This window comes from Chlorocebus sabaeus, chromosome 23 (assembly GCF_047675955.1).
Source record: "Chlorocebus sabaeus isolate Y175 chromosome 23, mChlSab1.0.hap1, whole genome shotgun sequence".
Lineage (NCBI taxonomy): Eukaryota > Metazoa > Chordata > Mammalia > Primates > Cercopithecidae > Chlorocebus > Chlorocebus sabaeus.
Window position 1 is genome coordinate 57899729 of NC_132926.1, and position 22425 is coordinate 57922153.

The 22425-nt window shown below is 39.0% G+C and overlaps 1 long non-coding RNA gene across 1 annotated transcript in view; it reads left to right on the forward strand.

The window, feature by feature from the left end:
• The window catches only part of LOC140709920 (uncharacterized), a 269429-nt gene extending 256810 nt beyond the window's left edge, over positions 1–12619 (forward strand). Inside the window, exon 4 of the long non-coding RNA XR_012090701.1 lies at positions 12393–12619. This is a non-coding gene — a long non-coding RNA (uncharacterized lncRNA). The remainder of the gene's footprint in view (positions 1–12392) is intronic.
• Positions 12620–22425: the final 9806 nt, after the last annotated feature.

Sequence of the window (22425 nt, forward strand, 5' to 3'; positions counted from 1 at the left end):
TGAAAATCCAGCTCAAATGCTACATCTCTCACCCCCAGGAAAGGGCTAGGCTGGAAAGGTAGAGGTGGAAACGATGAGAAGTGGACCCATTTGAGAACTATTTGAGAGGTGGTCTCAAGAATGATATCCAGGTTTTTATTTTCAATTACCAGTACATTTGAGATGCCATTTACTAAATATCATCATTTAAAATAGTCCTATATCTAAGGAGAAGGGCAGGTAGTCTGGGCCAAGCTAAAGAAATTTCAGAACAAATGTACTCCACTGGATTCCTCTTGTAGTTTTGAGTAAAGATCACATGCAGGAACTTCCTGTTGATTCTATGGCTCTGGAAGTGGAATCTAATCTTTCCCAAACTGATCCTTTCCTGCCACCACATTGTTTTCTTTATAATTTCAGGCTGAGGACCAGCTGGGGAAACAGATGCTATCGGTACTAAGACGTTTCCGTTGGAGTCTTGACATTTACTGACAGTCCACATATTAGAACGGTCTGTGATGCTCCCACCTTCATATTTCCTCCCTGCTCCATAAAAGCTGTGCCCAAGTTTTCCAGCACTCTGTCCTTTATCTCCTGACTAGTCTCTCTGCCTAGCAGAAATAGATATGTAAAACTGACATTTCAGCACCCTTCTGAATTTGTAACCAGACATTCTTTGCACAAAGGACTGATAATCTTTTCCCATTTCAGTGGTTCTAGAGATAAACACTTGTGGATTTATGTTACTATGTCCGTGAAATTTGGATTTCATTTTAAGAAGATAGTGTTGTGATTCTGTTCTCTCAAATAGCATCTGCTTCTTTTGAAAATTGTTCTGAATTTATAAGAGCATATGATTGTCAGAGAACTCTTAATATTGCCAGTGTTGTGAAGTTTATAAAACTCTCTCATATACATCATTTTAAGATTATCTCAAAAATACTGAGAGGTAGACTTTTTTTTTTTTTTTGAAACGGAGTCTCGCTCTGTCGCCCAGGCTGGAGTGCAGTGGCCGGATCTCAGTTCACTGCAAGCTCCGCCTCCTGGGTTTACGCCATTCTCCTGCCTCAGCCTCCCGAGTAGCTGGGACTACAGGCGCCCGCCACCTCGCCCGGCTAGTTCTTTTTGTATTTTTTAGTAGAGACGGGGTTTCACCGTATTAGCCAGGATAGTCTCGATCTCCTGACCTCGTGATCCGCCCGTCTCGGCCTCCCAAAGTGCTGGGATTACAGGCTTGAACCACCGTGCCCGGCCGAGAGGTAGACATTTTTATACCATTGTTGTATGAGACAATTGAGACTCAGAAGAACCAAGTGAACTCTAATGTTATACCACTGGAAAATAGTGCCACAGGTCTCAAATTCATGGTGAAATCTCATGCTTTTATTTTTGTTTTGGTACAGCAACTTATTTGATGTTAAGGGTGAAGCGGCTATATTTCAAAATATTCCACTACATTCTATTTGAATATAAAGTTATTTTCTCTCAAGGCCTCCAGAAATATTTGTAGAAAGTGCTCTAATTGTTCCAGAGCGGGTTATCAGAGTATTATGACAAAAACTTAATGACTAGAAGGGTTAGTTTTCCTTCAAGAAAACCTCTATCTTACAACAGCAGTCTTGACTCTTTAGGCAACTTATAAACTTGTTTCTTAAGTTACTACAAGAAAACAGAAAAAAAGTATAGGCTATGTACTCCTGGGAACACAATTCAGAATGTAAACTGTGCAGCCAATAGGTCAATTTCATTTTCGTTTGGCAAAGGCAACAATTTCTATACCAAATGTCATAGACTCCCACCTTAACTCAAGGGCACAAAGGACCTGTTAGGATGCCTCGGATTTAGAATGCAGAGCATCACTCCTGGGAAATCTCATCAACCCTCCTCCAATGAGAGTATATTTGTATTTGCTATTCTGTTTTTAAAAGCGTGTTGGAAGAAAACATGTAAATTCTTCAAGTCTTCTGGAAATAAAGCAAATTTTGCACCAGATCTATATATATATGTTATTATTTTGATATTTGTTTTAAAATTGTTAAAACATTATGAATTTGAGAGATAGAAATGCATAGATTAAAGTCTAACCCTGAGATGTTTCCAACAAGGTTTATAGAGATGAAGTAATCTACCTAAGTAAGGTGGCTGAGCTAGAAGTTAAATCCAGGCATTCTGAACTCTGGTTTAATGGCTAAGAAAGGTTAGAACACACAGCCATAATGGGTATATATTAATGGATTAAAAAATGCTTCAGCTCCTCAACTACCAAATAAATTGGCCAACCTGATTGACCTCTTAACTCTTTTTTTTTTTATTTCTTACTTTAAAAAGTTTTAGGTATAATCAAGTTGCCTTCCCACTCCCATCCTCAAAATGTCCAAGTTAGACTGAGACAAGATTGTTTTTAGATCAGTCTAGATCATTTCAGGAAAGTTCACCCTAGGTGTAAGTCAAGCATAATACTCTAATAAAAGCTACTGGTAATCACCTTTGTGATAGTTAGTTTTATATACCAACATAACCAGGCTGTAATACCCAATAATCTAATCGAATGCTCATCTAGATGTTGCAATGAATGTATACTGTAGAAGTGGTTAACACATATATATCTATATGTTGACCTTAATCTATTGGTTCTATTTTTCTGGAGACCTTGACTGATACAGATTTCAGTACTAATAGTGGTTATAGAGGAACAAGATCTTAAGGATGAATTTTTTGAAATGTTTTGGAGTTCCTGTAATTAATTCTCTAATCTGACTATATTGAAAGACACTAATGATTATTTCCACTAGTAAAGAGGGCACTGATAGTCCACAGTGTGATATAGCAATAGAGATAGGCAAAATATCACCATTGGATACTCCGAATCAAAAACCAATAAGAAGCAAGGTTCTGGCTTTCTGTTGATTCTCCTCAGGGACCATCCACACCAATCCTTTTTGCTTTTAGACCTGTAACTTGACTCAAGTTCCAGCAGGCCTGAAAGGGTGGGGTACAATGCGTGGCCCATAAGGACATGCACTACCCTCAAAAACAGCTTCATGATTTTCTATTTATACAGACAGGAATCTGGGGAATACATGTGGGAATGGATATGAAGGGTGTGGAATAATACTAGAAGAAGCATAAAGTTGGATCAGGCCAAATGTTTTGATATGCTCTCACTGAGCAGATATCCTGAGTTTAATGTTGCAGCTTGGGGGATTAGAAAGGGTTTTAGCTATTTGTTGGGTTGGCTGAAACATAGACCAAAAGTGCCCCACTCTAAGTACAGTTGACATGACAAAACTGCCATGGTATATTTAGAGGAAAGAATCAAAGGCTTCAGGATTTGGGGTATTTTAGGGTAAATTTATCATTTAAGACCTGCTCGCCCACCCAAGAATGGCCCACGGGATATATCTTTCACCATGACTGTGAATAATAAATTTGTGAAGTGGGTCCCAATATCCTCGAAGAGCTTTGTGATTGCTATTTTCTGTAGGTTAGAAATTATAGTGGGAACTGCTACTACTGAATTAAGAAGCCCAAATAAAATGGGAATAATTGGATCCCTGGGGTTGCAGGGGCAAAGTGGTGACATTCAATCTCAAAAGGCAAGTTGGGCATGGATATCATAATGGACAGCAGTATCAGAGCGGCAGTCATAATAATCTGACTCACAGAGACCTGTGACATTAGCTAGTTGATCATAGTCTTCTTAGAAGTGAAATAGGTAGGAAGCCTACTCAATTCTTACTTGATCTGTAAAAGTGGAGAGTTTTAGCTCAAGTAAACAAAAGTCTAACTTGAGTAATAAAAACAGAGTCATGACCCCTCTATCAATCCCCAGACTTGAGCAAGTTTGCAGAACAGAACCCCTTGAATGAAGAGGAGGCTGAGGATCCTTGAGGAAGGATCCCACTACACTGCCAAAAACTTATACTATTAATCTTTCTTCCAGCCTTTCCCAAAGAGACCTATAGCTGTTTACCAGAGTGACTGTTCACTGGGAAAAAGGAAATAATCAGATATTTCAGGTATTACTGGAAGCTGGCTATAAACTGGCAGTAACTATAGGAGACCCAAAATGTTACTGTGGTCTGCCAGTTCGAGTAGGGAAATATGGAGATCAGTGTTCAATGAAGTTTTAGCTCAGATCTATCTCACAATGGATCCAGTGGATCCCTGAACTCATTATGTGGTTATTTCCCCAGCTCTGGAGTACATAATTTGAACATACCTGATAACTGGTTGAATCTCCATGTTAGCTCCCTGACCTGTGGGTTGAGGGCTATTATGCAGAAAAGGCCAAGTGCAATCCATGAGAACTGCCTCTACCTAGGAAATAGTAAACCAAAAGCAATACTGCAATCCTGAAAGGACTGCAGAGATTAGTGACACCATCAAGGACTTGAGTGATGAAGGGGTAGTGATTGCCACCACATCCCCATCAAACTTGCTTATTTGGGCTGTACCAAAGACAAATTTTGGAGAATGACAGTGACTTAACCAGATGCTGACTCTGATTGCAGCTGCTCTGGTAGATGAATTTCATTGCTAGAACAAAGTAATGTATGCACTGGTATCTGGTATGCAGCTATTGATTTGACAAATGTCTTTTCTTATTTGTTAGTAAAGTATACCAGAAGCAGTCTGCTTTCAGCTAACAAAACCAGCAACCCATCTTCACTGTCCTACCTCAGGGGCATATCAGCTTTCTAGCCCTTTGTTATAATTTATTGTGCAGAGATCTTGATTGCCTTTCCCTTCACAAGATATCACACTCATCTACTACATTGATGGCATTATGCTGATTAGATCTAGTGAACAAGAAGCCGAACTATTCTAGATTTATTGGTAAGACATTTGCAAGTCAGAGGGTGAAAAATAAGTTTCAAAAAATCTAGGGACCTTCTACCACAAGGAAATTTCTAGCAGTGCAGTGCTGTGGAGCAGGTCAAGATATCCCTTCTAAGATGAGGAAGAAGTTGTTGTAGCTGACCCCTCTTACAACCCCAAAAGTGGCACAATGCTTAGTGGGCCTTTTTGGATTTTAGAGGCGACATATTCCTCATTTGAGTGTATTACAGTAGCCCATTTACTGATTGACCCAAAAAGCTGCCAGTTTTGAGTAGGTCACTGAATAAGAGAAAGCTCTGCAACAGGTCCATTCTGTTGCACAAACTGCTTTACCATTTGGGCCATAAGACCCAGCAGATCTAATGGTGCTTGAAGTGTTAGTCACAGATAGAGACCTGTTTGGAGTCTTTGGCAGACCCCAATAGGTAAATCAGCACTGGCCTTTAGGATTTGGGAGCAAAGACCTGCTATCCTCTGCAGATAAATACTCTCCTTTTGAGAAGCAGCTTTTGCCCACTACTAGGCATTAATAGAGACAGAATGCTTGACCATGGGCCACCAAGTTAACACGCCATCTGAATTGCCCATCATGAACTAAGTGTTATCTGACTCACCAAGCCATAAGTTTCATGAAGAAGTGGCCCCAATGTCCATGGTCTCCACACCTGCTACAATATATTCTTTCTCAGTCCATAGCTATGGTCTTAGGGGATTTTCCCTAAAATCAATGACTGCAGAGGCAAAACACTCAAGTCTGGATTGCAGATGGTCCTGTACAATATGTAGGCATCACCCCAAAATAGACATCTACAGCACTATAGTCCTTTATAGGACATTCCTAAAGGACAATGGTGAAGGGAAATCTCCACAATGGACAGAACCTCAAGAAATGCACCTGGTTGTTCATTTACTTGGAAGGAGAAATGGCAGAAGTACAAGTATGTATCAATTCATGACTTGTGGCTAATGTTTTAGCTGGATGGTCAGGAACTTGGAAGAAACATGATTCAAAAATTGGTGACAAGGAGGCTTGGAGAAGAGGCATATGCACCCACACACATCCTATTGGTTCTGCTTTTTTGGAGAACCTCTCTGAATGAGCAAAAATGTGAAGATATTGTGTGCTATGTGAATGCTCACCAAGGAGTAAATTCAGCAAAGGAGTATTTTAATAATCAAGTGTATAGGACAATTCTTTCTGTGGATAATAGCCTCTGTTTCCAGCCACTTCTGCCATTGCCTAGTGGGCTCATGAACAAAGTGGCCATGATGGTAAGGATGGACTCAGCAACATGGACCTCTATTCACCAAAGCTGATGTGACAACAGCCATCACCTAGTGATCAGTCTGCCGGCAGCCGAGACCAACACTGAGTCCCAATAAGGCACCATTCTCTGGGGTGACCAGCTAGCCATCTAGTGGAAGATTGATTATATTGGAGTGCTTTCATCATGGAAGGGGGAGTGGTTTGATCTTACTGGAATAGACACCCTAGATACAGAATTCCCTTCCTTGCATGCACTGATTCTGCCAAAACTACCATCTGTGGACTTACGGGATGACTTATAAACCATCATGGCATTTCTCAGCATTGCTTCTGATCCAGTAACCCACCCACTTCACAGAAAGTAAAGTGTAGCAACAGGCACATGCTTATGGAATTCACTGGTCTTACTATGTTTTCTACCATCCTGAAGCAGCTAACTTGATAAAATGGTAGGATAGTCTTTTGAAGACTCAATTACAATGCCAGTTGGGTGACAATACTGTGCAGAACTTGGCCAGTGTATTTCAGGAGGCTGTATATGCTCTAAATCAGCATCCAAGAACTGGTGCTGTTTCTCCTGTAGCCAGGATTCATGAGTACAGAAATCAAAGAAATAAGTGGAAATGTGAGTGGCACCACTGATCATTACCCCTGGTGACACACTAGCAACATTTTATTTCCTGTCTCCAAGACCTCATAGTCTGCTGGCCTTAGAGGTCTTAGTTCCAAAGGGAGAAATGTTTCCACCAGGAGACAAAACAATGATTCTATCGAACTGGATGTTAAGACAGCCACTGGTCACTTTGGGTCCTCATGCTTCTGATTCAACAGGCAAAAAGTTTACCTGTTTGTATACTGACTGATGTGATTGATCCTGATTACCAAGGGAAAATTGGCCTGCTACTACATAATGGAGAGGAGGAAGAGTATGTCTAAAATACAGGCGATCCCTTAGGGCATCTCTTAGTATTATCATGCCTTGTGATTAATGTTAATGGAAACCTGCAACATCACAATTCAGGCAGCACTATTAATGACCTAGATCCTTTAGGAATAGAAGTTTGTATCACTCCACCAGGTAAAGGGCATAGTGGAGGAAGGTAGTTAAATACCAGCTAAAACCATGTGAACATTTTCATAAATGAAAATTGAAATTGTTATAAGCCTTTCACCTTATTTTCTTATTTTTGTGGGTTTTTTTTTGTTTTGTTTTGAGACAGAGTCTCAATCCTTCACCCAGGCTACAGTGCAGTGCTGTGATCTTGGCTCACTGAAACCTGTGCCTCCTGGGTTCAAGAAATTCTCATGCCTCAGTCTCCTGAGTAGCCAGAATTACAGAGGAGTGTCACCACACCCAGCTAATTTTTGTACTTTAGTAGAGAAGGGGTTTTGCCATGTTGGCCAGGCTGGTTTCAAACACCTGACCTCAAGTGATCTACCTGCCCCAGCCTCCCAAAGTGCTGGGATCACAGCTGTCAGCTAACATGCCCTGCCTATTTTCTTATTTTGTTATAAATTTGTGTGTATGTATGTGTGTATGTGTAGGTGTGTTTGTGTGTATGTATGGCAAATATCTCTGTTTTCTTTTCTCTCCCCTTATCATAATGACATAAGACATATTAAGTAATAGCTACCTTTCCACTATAGTATTTAAGTTACACGATATCAAAGAAAAGAGTGAACATTATCCAAGGACTTTGCATCCCTCTGGGGAAAGAGTATTTTTTTTTTTTTTTTTTTTTTTTTTTTTTTTGTCATACATTAGATAGTTGTATCACGTTAGTGGATACAATAAAAGTGTGACTTGTTATTGTTTTATTGTTTTTATTTTGGAGATTAAGCGTGTTGTAAGGAGATGTGTATGACTGCCAATTTGACAAGAGGTAGACTGTGATGGTTAGTCTTATGTGTCAATTTGATTAGGCTATAGTACCCAGTTATTTATTGAAACACTAATCTAGGTGGTACTGCGAAGATATTTTTGTAGACAAGGTTACCCTCTACAATCAGTTGACTTTACATAAAAAAATTACCATCAATAATGTGGGTGGGCCTCATGCCAGCAGTTGCCTTATAAAAACAAAAGCTGAGGTATTGCCCAGAAAATAAGAAATTCTATCTATCTCAAGACTCCTGCTCGAGTTTCCAGCCTAACAGCCTACCCTGCTGATTTTGGACTTGCCAGTCCCCATAATCAAATTCCTTAAAATTTGTCAATCTGTCTGTCTACATATATATATATATATTCATATAATTGTATTATAGTTATACATTATATATTATATAGTTATATATAAACATTCACACACACATACACACACAAACACCCTATTGATTCTGCTTCTTTAGAGAACCCTAACTGATACACATCTATAAATTATAGCCCTAAAATTAATTGCCCTTTCTTCTTCTAATTTTATTAAATTTTATTTACAAAAATAAGACATGATTATTTTAACAAGTTCAACAATACAGGTTTATAGAAGTGAAGTGTTAATACTCTTCACTTATCTTCCCTCTAAACCTATTTCTATTTTTGTATACCTTTCTATACTTTTCTTTTCTTTTTTTTTTTTTTTTGAGACGGAGTCTCGCTCTGTATCCCAGGCTGGAGTGCAGTGGCCGGATCTCAGCTCACTGCAAGCTCCGCCTCCCGGGTTCACGCCATTCTCCTGCCTCAGCCTCCCGAATAGCTGGTACTACAGGCACCGGCTACCACGTCTGGCTAGTTTTTTTTGTATTTTTTTAGTAGAGACGGGGTTTCACCGTGTTAGCCAGGATGGTCTCGATTTTCTGACCTTGTGATCCGCCCGTCTCGGCCTCCCAAAGTGCTGGGATTACAGGCTTGAGCCACCGCGCCCGGCCCTATACTTTTCTTAATAAAACACCTACATACACAAATGCACATTCATGTTTACATGTCTATAATTTATTTTGTTTTTTTTTTAAGGTGGCTATAGCTATACTTATTTAACACTCTATAATTTGCTTTTTAAATTAAGCAATACATTATTTAACTGCCTCTAAACAAATACTTACAGTGCCCATTTTAAAATTGTGGCATACTAGTCACTATATTGACCATAACTTATCCAAGCATTTCCTTATCAATAGCCTTTTGGGTTGTTTTAATAATTTTTATAGTTTGAATATGACTGCATTAAACATATTTGTACTTGCAACTTTACTCATTTTTTCTATATTTTCAAAATTGAGATTTCTAGCTCAATGGGTATTGATAGATTCTTTTCATAAAGGTTGTAGCAATTCATTATTCTACCAGCAAAGTATGTAGCCCTATATTTTCACCAGCACTGGATATTAGTTTTCAATGTGAAGAATAGAAAGTGAGATCTCATTTATATTTTATTTTACATTTCCTTGCTACCAACATGTTGGACCATATATTCATACAGTTAAGAAGTGGTCGGCCTTTCTTTTTCTATTACTTGCTTCTTCATTTCATTTTCTATATAGCATTACTTTCCTTTATGTTTACCTACTAATAAAATATAATTTATTTTTATGAGACAAGGCCTCACTTTGTTGCCCAGGCTGGAATGCAGTGGCATGATCACAGCTCACTACAGCCTCAGTCTCCTGGGTTCAAGAAATCCTCCCACCTTGGCCTCCTGAGTAACTGGGGCTCCAGGTACATTCCACCATGCTCAACTAATTTTTTTTATTTTTAATTTTTAGATATGGGGTCTCACTATGTTGCCCAGGCTCATCTCAAACTCCTGGGCTCAAGCGGTCTTTCCACCTCAGCCTCCCAAAGTGCTAGGATTACAGGCAAGAGACACTGTGCCTGGAATTTTTTGTTTGTTTGTTTTTAACAATCTCCAAGAACGTTGCATTTTGCTGAATATGGCCTTTCAATTTACCTAAGGTGACCACAAGCATAAAGGAGTCGAGTCAATGTTTATATAGATTATTGCAGTTTATTGCACTGACACCACCACTTACCCCCAGGGAGAAAAACAAAGGACCAGCAAAAGGTAATGATGGGGTAGACCTTGAAATTTCTGTCAGTGGCACATCAACTGAAGAAATTCTAAAGAAAAATCATCTTGTCAATTTCTTCAAACTAGAAATGTATTTAGACTACAATGTAGATCTAATGCCCAGCTTGCAGAATTGCAGAATTTTCCAATTTGGTGTTGCTCTAGGTTAAAAAACACCAGCTGAAAAATGTGAATTGGAATCATTTGCCATTCGTTCCTAATATAATGACTGATTTCCCACTCTGGATTCAGCAAGCTGCAGGCAATGGGTTTGAACTGAGTCCAGGTGGAAGGGGGCCAGACATATTAAATTTAAGGCCTCTATTGCACAACTCCCTACAGAAATTGTACAAATAATGTAGCTGAAGTGCTTTCTGCATGCTGTGTAACCCAACTCTTTTGGCAACCTGATTAATTCCTTGCCCTTTTCTGTAGTATGCACAGTTAGGAAGTATACTAAAAGGTGACAGAAACCATAATAGAAGCTGTCAAGTATTACATTCAAGATGTTATCCTCTTCATTTTCAGTTTAGAAAAAAATTTTTCAAAAAAAAAAAAAAGGCCTCATAAAGCTTGGACATAATAATTACTCCTCGGTGCTATTTTCCTTTTGTTAATACCACTAATGTTAGCAATAAATAAGTCCAATCCCAGAGATGCATGTTATTCTAAATTTATGCTGTATTCTACAGAGCTGAATATAAATATATATGCAGACTTACTAAAAACTGTCTCAATTAATACAAAAAAAACCCCTTTTAATTGTACCTACTCTAAGTTGGACCACCATATCAATGTGTATTTCTCTGTTTGTTTAAGTGTCTGCACAGCCTTCAGGGGTTAAACTTTCATTCACTCCCACCTGCTTTTTGTGCCTTTTCTCAAAAGGGGGGGTCTGTGAAACAAGGATAATTTAGAGTGTAAATACTAAAAAAACATTTAATCCAAGATTTGTGGTAACTCCAGTTTTAGTCTTCTCAAAGACGGAGATGTTAATATTGCCAAGGTTCCACTGAGAACACGATGCCAAGAATGACACACCGAATTCTACTCAAGTCATCTAAAACTAAAGCTTGTCAAAAGCAACTAATGTGTTAAGTAGACACGATTTTTTTTCCAAAATAAAAACAATTTAGAGGTATTCTCTATACTATTTTTTAACTTGCAAATTCTTTTTAAATTGCACACTAGGAACAAGGGGGTAGTTCAATAACTGGCTAATGAATTCTAATGTGTGACTTAGAAGTCAATTTGGCAAACACAGAGGGAATAGTGACTTGGTGCATTACCAATCTGGAGTACCTGAGAAGCTCAAACAAGGACTGTATTATAAATTCTGGGAGAACTTGGCACAGCACTGGAGTCAGAATATTTTGTCAGGCAACCTAGAGCTGGAGTTGAATTTTCCTTTTGTTTTCTGGACTTTGATTTCTAAATGTTTCCTTAGAACAGGTACTTGGTTTAAATGGGATTTAAATAAATTCAGCTCCAGGAATTAGTAACCAATTTGCTTTTAAGGGTCATATTTTGTGTTTCACTTAATAGGTATCACATGTTTTCAGCTGGGCTTTTTTCTATATATTAATGTCAGCTTAAGTGGAAAGAAATTCAAATAATCAAGCACCATAATACTTAGAGATTACCTCCATAAATCAGGCTTTGTTATAACATCAGTATATGCTTAGGATAGAATTATGTTGCATGCCATAAAGTATTTGTGTGTACGTGTGTCATTCATGTCTGAAAACAATTTTGGGAGGCAGCAGTCTAGTTGTTGGCCTGTTAATCTAAAAACAAACAAACAAACAAACAAACAAACAAAAACAAAAAAACACCTGACAATTAAATGGAAACAATTGTAGGGTTAATTGATAGGGGAAGACTAATAGGATTCTGGCTGTGCTTGGGATCATGATGTGACCTCTGAGATATCATGGATTGGAAACTGGAAAATATTTTAGATCTTGCACTTAAAAAAATATTTGTAGTGGCACCACATGCCGGAGTTAATCAGTGTCAAAACGTACTGCTTCAAGTCTTTGGAAAACATTAACTGAGAGGTAAGTGAAATAAAAATGTTTTCCTGTTTGTTATGGAATAAATTGTGTTTCCTCAAAATCAATATGTTGAATCCCCAACCCCCAATATGACTGTACTTGGGGATATGGCCTTTAAGGAGGTAATCAAGATTAAATGAGGTTAAAAAAAAAAAAAGGTAGAACCTTAATCCAATGTGACTGGTGTCCTTATAAGAGAGAGAGACACAAGACAGCTTTCTCTCTTTTTCTCTTTCTCTGCAGGAGCACAAAGGAAAGGCCATGCGAGGACACAGGGAGAAGACAGTCCTCTACCAGTCAGGAAGGGAGCCCTCACCAGAAACTGAACTGGCCAGCACAGTGGCCTTAGACTTGTAGCTCCAGAACTGTGAGGAAATAAATTTCTGTTGTTGAAGCCACCCAGTCTGATTTTTTTTATCGCAGTACTAGCAAATTGGTATACCTTCCATCCAGTTGCCTGAAAATAGGGTCTAAGGTACCACACGTAAATAAAACATATCTGTGGTACCTGTGGTGCCAAAGCAGACATTTTGTATTTTTGTGGATTATCTGGGGAGAGACACAGCTCTTACAGCTGGCTAGAAATTCTCCCGATAGTGTCTGAAGTGGTTGTAAAAGTCGTCAGAGTGAGTGGAGTGGACATTTGTTATTTTTGTTTGCCTACATTTATTTCTCCTTCCCCTCTAACATCACAATGGCTTTCCTAGAAGAGGTGAATCCTCTCTCACTCTTCTCATGCTTAGTCCACATGATTTGGGTATGGCTGACTCTACTCTATGGCTCTAAGTTGGGCAGGTGACTCAGACCTGGAAGGAGGAGTACCGTAGCCCCTGCCAGAATGATTACTCAGGAGAGAACGTGTGACCATCACAGCCATTTAACATCTGCTCACACATTTTTTCTGGAACTACTGGGAAATAATCATGAAATTTCTGTTAGATTTACTAATATGAGAACCTGTTAGTATGGAGCTACTGGGGACCATTTCTCAAGGAATTATGTCAAAACAGAGGAAGCCCAAGTCAAGAAGAGTCTAGTGTGTTTCTGAAAGCACTCTTACAGGAGCAACATCCAGCGATTCTTGAGCCTAGACTTGGAATTTTCCACTACTATTGCTGATACATTAGCCCATTTTTGCATAAGCCTGCTTGAGTTGAATTTTAGGCTCTTGCAGAAGGAAGAGACATCTTGGTTATCATTGTGGCTGACGCTTAAAAGACAGATTTAAAATTTCAACTCAAATGCCCTCTCCCTTCTCGCAATCTATCCAAACTTCTATTAAGCTTTTATTAAGGCTGAGTTCAAGTTCTACATTCTCTGTGGGTGGCCTCCTCCTCTGGACTGTCATGTGAACTACACAGCAAGAGAGACAATGTAGAGGCACTGGGTTTTGCAACACATGTAGTCAATTACCTGGATGGAGGCTGGGGGCTGCCGGGAGTTTAAGGGCTACTTTTCAGAAATTTGTTTGTCGTTTATTAATTGTAGTGAGGTGAAAAATGTTCCCCTCTGCCGCAAATCTGTGTCAAACCAGATCCTCATAATGCTATTTGGAAATAAGATCTTTGCAGATGTAGTTATTTAAAAATCTCAAGATGAAATTATCCCAGATATAAAGTGGGCACTAAGTTCAATGACTGGTATCCTTATAAAAGAGGAGAGGACACAGAGACCCAAGAAGAAGGCCATGTGGAAAGAGAGGTCGAGGTTGGAGTTCTGTTTCCACAAGCCAAAGAACATGAGGAGCCACCATAAACTGGGAAAGGGAAGTAAGAATTCTCCCTTAAGGTCTTTGGAGGGAGCATAGCCCTGCTGATGTCTTGATTTCAGACTTCTGGTGTTATGAGAAAATAATTTCTCGTTTTTTAGACACCAAATTTTTGATTATTTGTTATGGCATCCATAGGAAATGAATACACCAGTGAAGCTATAAAGCTTGAGAAAGTGAGGAGAAAGTTGAAAACTCTAAGAAATGACTTTGCTGGAGAAGGGGAAGTTCATGTCAAAGTTCATTAGCATTGAGATAAAAAAGATCAGTGCTATTCCCCATACACTGTACATTCTCCCTTGTGCCTTTAATCCTAATTAATCACATGCTGACCAGGCTTTGTATGTTATCTGATGGCCATTCTCAGGAAAAGCAAGGATTTGCTGAGCTTTTGCACTTTTCTGAGATGGGGAAGGCACTGAGAAAAAGGGAGCATGACGATTTTACCACAGAAATTCTGCAGTGTGATTTGGCATCATGACAATTTGGCCATCTGCTTCATGGAGGGAGTCCAGCACCATCAACGAGACAGTGTAATTTCTGTCACTTCTTAGAGAAGCATCCTTGTAACACAACAGTCCTTTGGTGGGTTCATTGTGTGGCAGTGTAAGTTTTCATGACTAGGGTCATCGCCCATCCTGGTTTGCCTCAGACAGCCCCAATTTATGCCTGTTGTCCTAGCTGAATTAATTATAGCCCTCCCTTTTTCACTTTGAAAGGTGTCCCTGATGATAAATTATATAGCCACCTTAGCTATGACACAATCTCTCATTAAAAAAAAAAAAAAAAAAAAAAAGCTGTAAAGCTTTGCAAATTGATTTACTTTCATTTTCTTGCCAACCCCACAAGATTACTTACAATGTTTTGGAAATAGTAATTACACTTTTTAAAGAGAGTTTTGCCTGGGAGTTAGAAAAGGGAAGTTCAAAAAGGGAAGTCTGTGTTGTCTGTTTCCTAAAGACTGCTTCGCTTCCCCACAGCAGGTGCCCCCACCAGTTCCTACCTGCTCCTAGCTTTGGCAGTAGAGCAATGCCTCTATCCAGTGAAAGGAATCTGGCCGCTTCAGCAGGGTGACAACTGCACACATCCATATCTGCAAGGCAGGTATAAGCTGGCATTTTGCCCAAGCCTGGCCAGACAGCTTCATAAATCCTGCCCTTACCACAGCCCGAATTACTTTTCATGACACAAAGCCAAGCTGTGTTATTCACCTAATGCCCCGATTTACAGTTCCCAAGACAAAAGAACATACAGATAGAGTTTCAGGGCTCTGTTTGCCTTCACGTTTATCTAAAGGTCAGTTTCAGGTCACACTCAAGAAACCTGACAAATGGTGGTGAATAAACCTAAAAATAAATTAAGTGCAAGTGGGAAACTTAAGCATTCCTTATTCTTGTGCCAAAAGAAAACTCAACCCAATTTACATTCTTTTAATATCTGAAATACGCAGCTGTTCTCTTATTCATGGCATAGTAGGGAATTATGCTCCCTTCAGCTCATGCGCATATGTGCATGTGTGTACTTCCACATAAGGTACCCACATGTACACACATACACGCATACACACGTCTCGGCACAGTTCCCATTTAGGTATTTGTTCTTGTGTCTTTAAGGACCTGAGTTCATGGAAGACTTGAGGGTCCTCAGAGTGAGAACTGTTCTTATCTGGAAGAGTGCTGTAGTTGCCCAGGAGTGCCACTCATGTCCTGCCAGACTCAGGGGCACTAGGACGTCAAGCAGAAATGTCATCACTATATGAACAAGAAAATGAGACCAAGAAATGCAGCTCCTTGGAGAGAGATAACTGCTCATATGCCAGATTCATGAAGGTGAAGGTTGAGCAGTTAACCTGAAGAATACTTCATGCAAGTAGGCTTAGAACTGCAGAACGAGAAAGTGCTGGAGCCCCACCAACTAAAAATGCCTCTGCAGAAACCTCAAGACCCCAACAATCCATTGCTGAGTTGTTGACCACGACAGGGCTTCTAGAGCAGCACTTAATTTACCCTCGGGTGAAGGGTGTTCTAAGGAAAACGATAGACAACAACAAAAAACCCACCTTCTCTCCTTCAGAAAACTGCAATAAACTTTGAGACTTACCCTACTATGCTGTATTTTTCCATATGTAAACTTTCTCTATGATGTAGATTTTCCCTTCCTCCCACTCCATCCCCAAATCCCCAGCCTCACTTTTCTATTCACAAGATTAGGACAGAAATTACACTAAGAGAAGTAAGACACTGCTTGAGAAGAAACACACTGAGCCCATCACATTTCATAGTGGGTTTGTAAATTCCAGCTGCCTCTGTTAGGGTTACAGAAGAAGCCCAGAGTTGTTTCTAAAGACAAAGTCAAGTAAGACTCATCACTGTCAATCTTCTGAATGCAAAGAGCAAGTATGGCAGATGAATGTGTTTCTGTGACTGGTTTGACAAACCTGCCATATGGTTTGTGGACAGTAGCATTTGGACAACTGAGGTAAAAAGGAGTCTTATGGCACCATCAGCAGCCACATTTGCTCACCCACACCCTCTCAGCTCTTACTTGTCCCATACGTGCAGATGGGGCCCTACTGCAAGACTTTTTGGCTTTCCTCCCAACAGCTTCCATGGACTTACAAAGAGTGCAGGCTGGAAGCACTGGGATTTCATTCCCCCAGAGAGCAGCCAATGGCACATGGGAGTTGGTGGATATATACCCCTGTGGTGAGAACTCTGAGCTGTGTTTTACACTGGCTCCCAACAGTCCCCAGTGGGGTTACGCCCCCATTGCCCACCATGATAACTGGCTCAGTAAGGCACCGTTTAGTGGCTTCTTTACCTTCCCTCTCTCATATCCCCATCCCACTACAGGTGCTACTTGGATCCCCTCACAAATAAAGCACTTACATTAAAATTCTTGTCTGGAGTCATATCCTAGAGGATCCCAGTCTAAGAAAGCTCAATATGAGGATATCTGTGAAAAGGCAGGTGGAACTACATAGAGTATGTGACTTGTCTCTGAAGAGTGATCCCCACAGGGCATTTGGAAATGGCACAGAGGATGTGCCCTGAAGTACCCACATGTATTGATGGAAGTTATAGAATGTGAACTTCTAGATGCAAATGTACCAGTAAAAAGTGCATTGTTTGTGTGCATGTGCAAGCCAGGGTGGGGATTGTGGGGACAGACTAGGAGGTAAGGATGTCTCATCTTCCTTTATTATTAGGATTATGACTGAGAAGACAAGCATCACTTTGAGATTTCTCTGTGTGTTTGGAAAGGCAGATGAATGTTAATGTATTCCGGGAAGTACTGAACACCAACTTGAAGCTTTTATCCACTTTTCTTTGCTCTAATTTCTAAAGCAAAAATGCCTTTCCTCCAAATACTCTGTTAAAAGAACATATGAAATTAATGAAACTTATCATTACTTTTACAATGGCCAAATTGTAGATTTGTCACAGTACAGAGATGGAAACTCATTAAGTTATTGTGTTTCTGCCTCACATTTTATAGTGTATTAAAAGAAAAAGAATTTTCCAAACCTACCAACTCTTCTTTTTTCTATTGTCTTTCCACGACTTCTTTTATAGTTTGAGCTGCAAATCATCTGACTTATCTATCTATGCCTATAGTATCGGTAGAACAGAAATTAAGAATAGCTGTGGCTGAAAATGAGAATCTCAATTTGGGGTTGTAAATTTCATGCTTTATTTGAGAACTAGGATAGAGTTGACAAGTCTTTCCATCCTTTGAAAGCAGATGAGTAGAGCAGCATTCTTCTTTTATCGTCCTGTCAAACCCCGTCCCTCATATCTTTCAGGGAAACTGTGAATTATTTATCCCACTGGGTTTGGGCATTTTAGCAAACGTCAGCACTGTTGCAGTGTGAAGCCAAGCTGATTGTTCAGTTACCCTCTATATTATACTGAACAATGCGACATCTTTTGGTTAGATGCTATGTATACAGGAAAGAACGATATGAGAAATGGAGCATGAATCAAAGTAGAATCCATCAGTTCTCCTTCTAGATTCTACTCCTGCACTTAATTAACTACAATTACATTCTTTACAAGAACAAGAAAATCCTCTCATGCTTATCCAAATGAACACTTCTTAGTTTCCATTTATTTTCAGACTGAGTTTGCATTATAAAAATTACTGCACAGGGACAATTTGAAAAGAATTACTTTTAAACATTCACAAACTTTTTTTCACCTCAAAAAAAAATAAAGCATACAAAATTTCTCATGAGGCACTTTACAGAAAAAGCATCTTTCTGATCTTGATCATGAAGTTATGTGCTTCTTGTCATATTCTGGAAAGTCATCTAGGAAAAGACCTGTTGAGGGCGAAATACATTTCCTTGGACTCTTTCCCACATTCTCTTGGGTAACTTTCAGTTACTCTTTCTCTCAGTCAGGGTTCTCTAGAGAAACAGAACCTATTATATATACATATTAATGGAGAGAGACTGATTTATATTTATGTCCCCTCAATTATATGTACATATTGGAGATGTGTATACAAAGAGAGAGAAAGAAAAAGAGATATTTATTTTAAGGAATTGGTTCATATGATTCTGGGAGCTGGCAGGTCTGAAAAATATAGGGCTGGCTAGCAGGCTAAAGACTCAGGCAGGATTTCTGTGTTATGGTCTTGAGGCAAAATTCCTTTTTCTCTGGGAAGCCTCAGTTTTTGCTTTTATGGCCTTCAACTGATCTGATGAGGCTCACCCACATTATGAAGGATAAACTGCTTTACTTAAAGTCAACTGATTGTAAATTTTATTTATTTATTTATTTTTGTTTTTTTGGTGACAAGGTTTTGGTTTTTCATCCACAATGGAATCAGTGGTGTGATGATCATTACTCATAGCAATCTTGACCTCCTGGGCTCAAGCAATCCTCCCACTTCAGCTTCCCAAGTAGCTGGGATTATAGGTATATGACACCATGCCTGGCTAATTTTTGTTTTTATTTTTGTTGAGCCAGTGGTTCACCATGTTCCCTGGGCTGGTCTTGAACTCTTTGGTTCAAGTGACCTTCCTGCCTCGGCCTCTCAAAATGCTGGGATTACAGGTACGAGCCACTCTGCCCAGCTGATTGTAAATGTTAATCATATCCACAGATACTTTCATGGAAACATTTAGACTAGTGTTTGGTCAAGCAACTGGACACCCCAACCTAGCCAAACTGACATAAAATTTACCATCACACCCCTCAAAAGGAAATCATTGCCTTCATGCCTCATGTTGCATTAGAAAAAACATGATATTTTGAATGAGAAAAACTTGGATTCAAAGTCTAGGTCTGCAACCTACTGGATATCTTTGGATAAGTGTAAAACTTTTTGAGCCTCAGTTTTCTTATTTATAACACTATGTAATCAATGAATATTCTTTCTATTACAAGACACAGAAAACTCAATCCAGTCAAGTTCAAGAAAACAAAAGGGGGATATATTGGCTTAAGTACCTAGAATCAGTGTTGGACTGAATTCAGGGTTCAGTTTGATTCAGAATCCAAAAGATGTCATGAATATTCAGTTAGGGTCTCATTTATCTTTCCCATATATCAGCTCCCTTGCTCTGTGTTGCTTCCATTCTCATATAGACTCTCTCTCTGTGGTGGCAATTCACTTCTAGCAGCTTCAGTCTATGACCTTTGAGGTTAAAGACCACTTTTCAGCTTTCCAAAGACATGCCATTACTAACCACTTTCTGTGTCCCAGGGCATAAAGTGCTACATCATAGTTGAGGTTGACACAAACTATTTCCTGGAGCTGAAGATAGAGCTCTGTCATACTCTGTTTTGTGTTGCTCTAACAAAATATGGAGATTGGGTAACTTATAAGAACAGAAATTTATTTCTCAGAGTTCTGTAGGCTGGGAAGTCTAAGATCAAGCTGCTAGCAGGTTCAATTATCTTATGAGGACTGCTGTGTGTTCCCAAGATGGTGCCTTATTACTGTTTCCTCCAGAGGGGAGGAATGCTGTGTCCTCACGTGGCAGAAGGGAGAAGGGCAGGCTAGCCAAATGCTGCGGAAGCTGTTTTTGTAAGGGACTTAATCCCATTCACAGAGGAGGAACTCTCATGACCTGATCACCTTTTAAATACCCCACTTCTTAATACTATCACATTGGCAACACCTGAATTTTGTAGAGGACACACACACACACACACACACTCAAAGCACAGCAAGACCCATTCAAACAGATGGACAGAGAGCAGAGCCTGCTTATCCAAGAAAAGGAAATAGATACTAGGGTGGCAAAGACAAATGTCCACTGCATGATAATGCTAGTACTTAACTCACAGAGTGGTTATCAGGACTTAAGGTGTGTTTGTAAAGCCCATAGAAAATTGCAGAATTCTATGAATGGCGGATATTGTATTTGATATGTTTCTATTGGTACAAACTTGGGAGAACTCTGAACTGTACAGACTTTGTAGCATTGTAAAAACACTGCTTCCATCTTAGCTTTGACTCTCCCAGGTCTTTCCCTTTCTTACTCACTATGTTTTTCTGAAAGAATTGGCCTTAGAATAGTTCACTGAAGTTCAGTCTCTTTCCAGTCAAATGTGCTCTAATTTATGTAGCTAACTAAGTACCTGGCTAAATAGTCTCAGGCATTGGAGCACACTGTGTTAGGTCAGGAATACAAATATATATTTTAGGAAAAAAATTTCAGGTGAATTTTTAAAAATGATGAGCTATTAGAAGATTTATCTTAGATAGTCTTATCCAAAGATGGCCAACATCATCTTGCTATATCATTTTTGTGTAATCAAGCTGTCCTAAAGAAAATGAATAGAAGTGATTCGAAGTGAAATTTCGACAAATTGAAATGATAGTAGGATAATTTTTAGTTAAAATTTAAATGATGGGAGTTACAAGCAGGAAAAAAAAAAACATAATGGAAATTCTGAAAGATTCTATAATCAGCTTATCTTGCATGACAGAATTAAAAGCAGTTAATGAAACAGATTGGCTCTTGGGGTAAAGTTGAACACAACACCCACTACTCTAAGCTCCTTATTTCATTGTTTTAGTTCTATGCCCAAACTTTCTTCCTCCTTCTTCTGTCTAACTTCTTTTTCATCATTTTTATACTGTATTTTCAATGAAACTTTTGGGCTCGTCAATGGCATCTGTGCTTGTAACTTAATTCAGTCTGCCTTGGGACAAAACAAAGTCGTGTGTGTGCGTGCATACACACACAGTGGTGATAGTGATGAGGTGATATTGGAGATGTTGGAATTAGAGATTCTGAAAATAGAAGTTATTCTATTGGCAAAATCATTTTAAGCATATTGGAATTGGAAGAGATTGTCAGGAAAGAATATCCCTAAAAATCCGCTGTGGCAATCCAAGTACCAAACAAAATCTTGGATCCTAGCTTTGATGGAGACTGGGAACGTTGTTATTATTAATATAAAACAGAGTGTTCAATTCTTGTAGCTGCATTTTAAAGAAAAGAATGGGAAAATCACTATTAGGAGAGAGAAAATAAGATGAGGTAGCAAAAGACAGTTAACTCGTAAGAAGGGATTTATAATAGCCACATAAAATTTGTGCCCAAGTATTTCTGAATAGTTTTTCAAGTCATTCTATTTTGTTTTTAATCCCAATTTTTTTGAAAGTTGAGAATATTTGCACAGTCAAATTTTTTTTTGTGCTATGCCAACAACCTGGTTAGACAGTTGAGGATTACTTCTCGTTCTTTGGCTGCTGGCATTAGCCTTCAGTGGGTAGGGGAGGCAAATGTACTGAAATACTGACTTGGAAAAACACTAGAAATTTTTGAACAAATATTTAGTGGTAAGTCACATTTCAGCCCTCTCAACTCTGGAAGAGGAAAACGGAATACAAATCAAGTGAGAGAGAAAAGAAGAAAAACTATTCAAGCCAAAGACTGTGTAGGTATATAAGAGTGGTATTCACTTTCTCATCTACATCTTGAATCATAAACCATGATTCATTTAAATGATGATCACTCCTTAAAATGTTAGTCTTCTAGTAAGCACTCCCAATTCTTTATATTTTTCTAAACATCACAGCAAGATTTTTGTCCATCAATACTGTTACAGGTCATCAGTATGAGCATAAGCCAACTTGACTGCAGCACCTTTAATTCGAGCTAACCAGAGCGGTTAATATACTGATGATAATTGAATTTTACCCATGAACATCACTGCCATCTAGACAGAAAGACAGAAAATGATTTTTTAATATCAACAATAATATTTATGGAGTGTTCGCTAAAGACTATGTTTTCCAGAGATTATTCCAATCAATATGTATATATCAACCCTCTCGAGTAAGTGTAATTATCCCCACTTTTTCAGATGAGGAAACTGAGCCTCCAATAGATGAAAGTAACCCAGCTACTAACAGAATTTCATCCCAAGACTTCTGGCTCCAAGGCCATATTTTTAACCACTCGTGCTATAATCAGGGGTGAACCTTGGTTGATACTTGATTTTTAAACAAATTGACATTCTTATGCCCTGTTTTGCAGAT